The 5,933-nt window shown below is 45.3% G+C and overlaps 1 non-coding gene across 1 annotated transcript; it reads right to left on the reverse strand.

The window, feature by feature from the left end:
* Positions 1-401: 401 nt before the first annotated feature.
* Positions 402-508, reverse strand: LOC115802656 (U6 spliceosomal RNA). The gene has a single exon (XR_004023168.1). It is a non-coding gene; the product is annotated as a U6 spliceosomal RNA (small nuclear RNA).
* Positions 509-5,933: the final 5,425 nt, after the last annotated feature.

Consider the following 5,933-nt stretch of genomic DNA (forward strand, 5'->3'; position numbering starts at 1 on the left):
ATGACATTAATAACAATTTATAAACATCATCCAAAATCCCACCACTTCAACATAGGTTTACTTCCTTTTTTCCAGGTCTCTTACATGTGAAAGCATAATCTTCATGTGGTTAAAATCATGGCACGGATCCAGGGTTAATTCTTTTTTTGGGGGCTGAAATAGTTCGACATGATTTCATCGTCTGATCCGTGACATTGATCATGATAGCGTCGTAGTTTTTTTTTTGTTTTTGTTTTCTTCAGGACACCATAAATTTGAATTTTATTTTAAAATCATTATAATTAAACATGTCATTATTTTTCAGTTCTATAAATTGTAACTGATGTCTGTAACTAATAACAGTAGTCAATAGTCATTTTTAAATAAATGTTTACTGCACGTTTGGCCCAAGTTTAACTCTCAAAAATATGGAACGCTTCATGAATTTGTGTGGCATACTTGCGCAGGGGCCATGCTAATCTTCTCTGTATCGTTCCAATTTTAGTATATGTGCTGCTGAAGCAAGCACGATGGCATCGTAGTTTACTTAACCCTGGAGCTTACTTGAATCTTAGGTTGTTCCCAGTTTTTAACTTTCACAGCACTGAATTAAACATTGTCCTTAGAAAGCTCTTCCTCTCATGGATTATTCTCTCATCTGATTTCTCAGGAGTAGGATGAATGGGTCAAAGAGCATGAACATTTGGGGGCTCTTTATTCTTGTAGTCAAATGCCCTTTGAAAGGGTTGTGTCCACATCGGCCCTAAGCACTTCTTCCTCTGTCACTGTGCTTCCAGGTTACTGAGGAGACGAGCCTCATTCTGCAGACCCTGGGATACACGTGCACATGTCGAGGAATAATCAACGTGAAAGGAAAGGGGGACCTGAAGACATACTTTGTGAACACAGAGATGTCACGGTCCCTTTCCCAGAGCAACCTGGCATCCTGAAGCGTCGCCTCGGTTTTGGCAAGAAGACTGTATTTTCAGGAAGATAACAATGCACTTTCTGACTGCCACTTTTGTCCCTCGTTTGTGATGTGTGTGCTCTGTTCTGTCCTCTGGAGCCTCTGTAGACTCATTCCTGTGACCCGGTGGCCTGCCGTTTGGTGTCTGATGTGTGCCAAGATCGCCCTGCCATTTGCACCGTGCTTACTCCTGAGCAGAAGGGAAAGGAGTGCGCATTACAGCCGAAAAGCCTTCAGAGAAACTGACAGAGATGAGAGAGGCAAAACAGACAAAAATTCTTAAGGCAATAAAACTAGGGGGTGTATATTATCTTCCGGTGCATGTTCTTTTTTGGAAAAATATGGTAGCTCGCCAACCGCATCTGCTAGTCTGATACTAAAACACACAGTATGTGTGACTAAGTTGATTTTGTCACCCCCCATGGAATCCGACTGTGTTCACCCACGTGTCTCATTGCAGTGACTGTCCACGGGCCCAGCTGGGATCCATGGCTCCGTCACCTTGCTCTGTCGTGTCTCGTGCCAGCAGCACGTCACCATCCATCACCAGAATTAGTTCTTACAACCTAGGACTAGTTTTGTACCAAACACGTCTGATGTTTTGATGCCATTGTCTTTTGTAAGGTTAATTCATTAAAAGTTTTATGTACTTTGGTTGATAGTCTGTATATTTCCCGCCCCTGCCCCCTCTTCTTCTTTCTCCTGCGGTTTGCTCCAGAACTGAGTTGGTTTTCCACTGATTCTCCCATGGGCAGTTGTTTCAGAAGCAGAGATTGAACTCTCCTTGGGTAAATCAGATCGGGACAAAGTTTGTGATGTCGATCATTGATTACGCAACTCCCTGGAAAGAAAGACAGTATGCTTCACTGTGTCACGTGGTGGTCTGTTTTCACTTTGGCATCTCTAGGGAATATTTGCAGGGAAAAATATTTTACTAGTAAAAAGATTCTCTACTAGCAGCGGCACGCACTCCATCCACATAATCTGATCTACTGTAATACGTCGGTAGAGCTATGAGGCACCGAATAATTGGGAACTAGGTACATCAGCTTCACAATAGTCTGAACTACCGAGAGAAGCCACCAAAGCCCCACGAGCTGCCTGTTATGTCTGAGGAGACTTAAGAAGGCAGAGGGACTTCCCTGGTGGTCCAGGGGTTAGGACTTCGCCTTCCAATGCAGGGGATGCGGGTTCGATCCCTGGTCGGAGAACTAAGACCTCGCGGCCAAAAAACCAAAACATAAAACAGAAGCAATATTGTAGCAAATTCAATAAAGACTTTAAAAATGGTCCACATCAAAAAAAAAAAAAAAAAACCTTAAAAAAAAAAAAAAAAAAGAGGGCCCAAAGCCAACCTCGATGCATTTTTGAAGAGAGAAGACCTGGAAAACTGTGTTCTTGTAAATCCAACTCAAGAGTTTTGGTTTCTTTCTTCCCCTAAAGAAATCATACTTTGCCAAAGGGTGAAAAATAGGTCATGCATAATCAAACGTTTAAGAGCAAAGCCGCAAATGCCAGCCTGGTTGGGCACACCATACATCTGTAAGAAGTCGAGGACCCCAGTGATACATTAGGAAGCGGCTGGGAACTCGGACTTGAAGCAGGAGCCCTCCGTTTAATCCCTGACTCAGGTTTTTTTTTTACTAGCTGTGAGACTTTGAACACATTTTTCAGTTTCTCTTAGGACTTTTTTCCTCATTGGTAGCTCATGGGCTCAGATCTGATTAAAAGAGCTAATGACCGTGAGAGAGGCTGGCAGGTACCCAGGCCTTGCTCCAGCTTGTTGGACCCAGTGCATTGCAGGATCAACATGGCCACCCTGCCAGGGCTTTGGCTCATACTGGGTAAAAAGAGCTTATCGAAATTAATAACCAGCCTTCATCATCAAAGTGGGAATACAGCATGACTTGTCCAACTGTCTGCCCCAGTCAGAAAGTTTTTGATCCTATAATTGCCACTCAGCATTGACCTTTATACATCTAATTCTCCGAAAAGGTGACTGAGAGAAGAAAAATAGTATAAGGGCATTTCTCTTCACTGTAACCAAAATCTGGACTAGGATGCCCTAGGTTTCAGGGACTTCGAACTGCCCCTGTGGGTTCTTCCTCCCTTGGAGCCTACAGCATCCATCCTGGGGCTCTTTTTGTCACCTGCCCTTAACGGTAGACACCTGCAGATGGGTGATTCACCCAGTGCCCTTAACTGTGCCCCTCAGCCCCTGCCCCAGATGCAGAAGGAGAACTGTTTTTCCCCAAAGCTGTATCTCCAGCCTTATCAAACAATAGGTTTTTTAAAACAAGCAGAGTCATTATCAAAGTCCACCTCGCAAAGGGCTGTGCATACATGTGTCTCTCAAAGTGAGGTTCCCAACCAGCAGTATCAGCATCACCTGGGAACCTGTTAGAAATGTACATTTTTCAGGCCCCAATGCAGACCTGCCAACTCAGAAATCCTGGTGGGGGCCCAGCACGCTCCCTGTACTTTGCAGAGCAAGTCCTCCACGTGATTCCGATCCCCAATCAAGCCTGAGGCCCCCAGCATTTTACAACAGAGGAACCAGGTGCAGAGAGGTTCAGGGGCTTGTCCGAAGTTTCCCAGTTGATCAGTGACTAAGACGAGACTAGAAGGGAAAACTGCCTGTTTCCTGAATCTGAACGTGTGACTTGTGGTCAAGGCTCCCTAAGTTCAGGCAACTACGGACATTGCTGTGAGCAAATCATGCAAATGAGAGGATTCATCAGCCATGTCCATCATGGCTGCAGCATTGATAACACGTAAGAATCTTGCCTCAAAACCCTCCTTAACCTCTCAGTCTTGTAGGAAGCCTCCCTCTCATGAAAAACACTGTGAGTCCAGTCCCCTTAACACTGCAGTATTTTTAATACATCTGTTTAGAAAAGTCTACATTGTCATGACTCTTCCACGTTATTCTTTTTCCCAGCTCAGTGTGCTTTCCTAAAGACAGCAACACTCTGCTTTTGAAAAAACACTGACAAATGGAAATTTAATAAATCAAAACAAATTCTTTTAATGTACGTTTTTCTTTGATAAGATGACTAATGGGCATTCACTGATTGGCTTTAAGGTGTAAAAGTCAAGATGCTGAAAGAAATATAATTTTCCTTTGCTTCCTAATAAACATGAGTGCTTTTGAAAGCTTGCCCAATTAAAGCCCTGCTTTTTAAAAGTAGTAGAAGGTTAAGGGAGTAGAATCTGACTTGAAGTAACTGAAAATAATCTGACATTAATTTATCGCAACTACTTTCAGATGAAGGCATTTCTTTTTTTTTATTTATTTATTTTTGGCTGTGTTGGGTCTTCATTGCTGCACATGGGCTTTCTCTAGTTGTGGTGAGCAGGGGCTTCTCATTGCGGTGGCTTCTCTTGTTGCAGAGCACGGGCCTAGATGCATGGGCTTCAGTAGTTGCGTCACACAGGCTCAGTAGTTGTGGCTTGCGGGCTCTAGAGCGCAGGCTCAGTAGTTGCGGTGCACGGGCTTAGTTGCTCCGTGGCATGTGGGATCTTCCCGGACCAGGGCTCAAACCCGTGTCCCCTGAACTGGCAGGCAGATTCTTAACCACTGGGCCACCAGGGAAGCCCCGAAGGCATTTCTTAGAGATGGCTTGTCTTTCTTGGTAATCAAGACTGAAGAAAGAATAATTTATAAAAATTTCCATCACCCAAACTTTATATATTTTCTCTCATGTTACTATAAACGTGCTTAATGCACCCAAAGGCATTCCAAATAAACTGCTATTTGTTTGAAAAAACATAGGAGACACCGACAGTGAAAAAACATTTTCAAAAGTATAAGGAAGTATTTAAGAATCATTCAGCCTTGAAATTGCCAGGAACGCAGTGTCGTAAGTCCTTAGAGAATCAAGACAATAAAACCAGCAATGGAGGACTCAGCATTGAAATTAATTAGATCACCTGCCCATTAACTGCTAAGCTGTGGAAAATTTAATCATGATAGGTGAGGGATGATTTCTTGCAAGAAATCCATTCATTAAAAACACAGCCAATAGCTTAATGCTGGAATAACTTTCAAATCGCCTCCAAACTAAACATTTCTAACTTTGGTTAAAGGCAGCAGCTGCTTCCCAAAAGAAAACTGTTCGAAGTGACAGTCACAGCCCCTATCGTGCAGGTTAAGACCACACTCCAGTGGCTTATGGATTCCCACACAAACTCCTCGAGGCTTAGAACTGCCACTTTAGAGCTGAGGAAATGTGGGCTCAAGTAGGTGAGTCAATTTGCCCTACCCCATGCAGCTAGAAGATGCAGGAGCCACAGTGTTACCCAAGTCGGTCGAGCGCCAAAGCCCCATCTCTTCCTGTGACCTCTGGCTGCTTCTCCACCGAGGGATGACAGCAGCATTGCTGGCCACCGAGGCCACCCATCCTACTAGGGACTGTTGTCCTCGGTTGTCCAAAATTCTGTTATTTGTGGCTCAGGCCTGTGGCGGGGTGGGGGGAGGAATGCTGTAGACACTAGAGTTCAGCTGTGCCGAAAGGCAATTTCATTATCTCCCCATTAGGTACTGTTTGTGCTGTGAGACGGTAGCGGTTTCCATAACCGGTAAGAAAAGGACCTGCGCACCATTGCCACGAGTGCCTCCGCCAGGAAGACTCGCAGACTTGGAGAGGAGCGAACAAAGATCAGCCCGACCGCTGTCAAGGGGGAGCAAGGTTTTCATTGTATTCAGATGCTCATAATGGATCAGTCTCCAGCATCATTTCATCTGAAATCGGTTCGCGTGAAAACCGTCATACTAGGTAGTTGTCCATCCTCAGACTCGCAGGCCTTTGGCCAGGCTGGTCGCCAAGGAAACGTGCGGGAAGCAGCCCTGTGCGGTCCTTCCCGCGGCCCCAGCGCATCGGGGGCACATCAGGGGTCGCCCGCTGGCCCGGGAGGTCCACACAGGGACCCTGAGGCCGGCGCCAAACCGCGTCCCCCCTTCCCCTCCCCCCCCCCCAGTGCCATC

The sequence above is a fragment of the Delphinapterus leucas genome, chromosome 3, assembly GCF_059928025.1.
Source record: "Delphinapterus leucas isolate spDelLeu-1000000601 "Yukka" chromosome 3, BTC_Dleu_Yukka2, whole genome shotgun sequence".
In the NCBI taxonomy this organism is placed as follows: domain Eukaryota; kingdom Metazoa; phylum Chordata; class Mammalia; order Artiodactyla; family Monodontidae; genus Delphinapterus; species Delphinapterus leucas.